The sequence below is a fragment of the Neomonachus schauinslandi genome, chromosome 10 (genome assembly GCF_002201575.2).
Source record: "Neomonachus schauinslandi chromosome 10, ASM220157v2, whole genome shotgun sequence".
NCBI classification, from domain to species: domain Eukaryota; kingdom Metazoa; phylum Chordata; class Mammalia; order Carnivora; family Phocidae; genus Neomonachus; species Neomonachus schauinslandi.
The window spans coordinates 129133698-129134311 of record NC_058412.1 but is presented as its reverse complement, the minus strand read 5'-3'; the positions used below and the strand labels follow the sequence as shown (position 1 = coordinate 129134311).

General features: G+C 41.9%; 1 non-coding gene across 1 annotated transcript; it reads left to right on the top strand.

The window, feature by feature from the left end:
• Nucleotides 1-315: 315 nt before the first annotated feature.
• TRNAR-CCU lies at nucleotides 316-388 on the top strand. The gene has a single exon. It is a non-coding gene; the product is annotated as a tRNA-Arg (tRNA).
• Nucleotides 389-614: the final 226 nt, after the last annotated feature.

Sequence of the window (614 nt, the reverse complement as noted above, 5' to 3'; positions counted from 1 at the left end):
TTTTAAAGAAAGAGAAAGAAGGTCATGTGGCTGGAACCCAGAGACAAGAGAGAAAGACGAGATGAAGCTGGAGTGGTAGCTAGGGGTCAGATCTTCTAAGGCCTGGAAAGCCAGTAAGTGTATACGTGAATATTTAATTCCAACATCAGTGTGAAGCACTATTGATCAAACCTTTCAGTTTCAAGGTAAGATTAAAGAGAGTTCTTGGTTTGGAAAACAAAATGGATTCTATCCTGATCCATGTGAGCATTATTTAAGCTTACATGCTTAAAAATTCCATCCAAATAAATGATAAGAATTAAGCAGCCCAAGGGCGCCTGGCTGGCTCAGTTGGTAGAGCATGAGACTCCTGATCTCGAGGTCATGAATTCGAGCCCCACGTTAGGTAGAGAGATTATTAAAAAAGAAAGAAAGAAAGAAAGAATTAAGCAGCCCCAAATAAAAGAGATTCTGAGTTATGCAAGATGAACTGAGTCAGTTTAAATCCAAAAATGCATCATGAGATGAGAATGTTCTGCTGCCTGAGCAAAAGCTGGATCCCACGTAAAAGCAACCAAAGCCCCATCACCCAACTTGTGTGGACCGCGGGGTGGCTGTGGCCCCAAATCCACTTT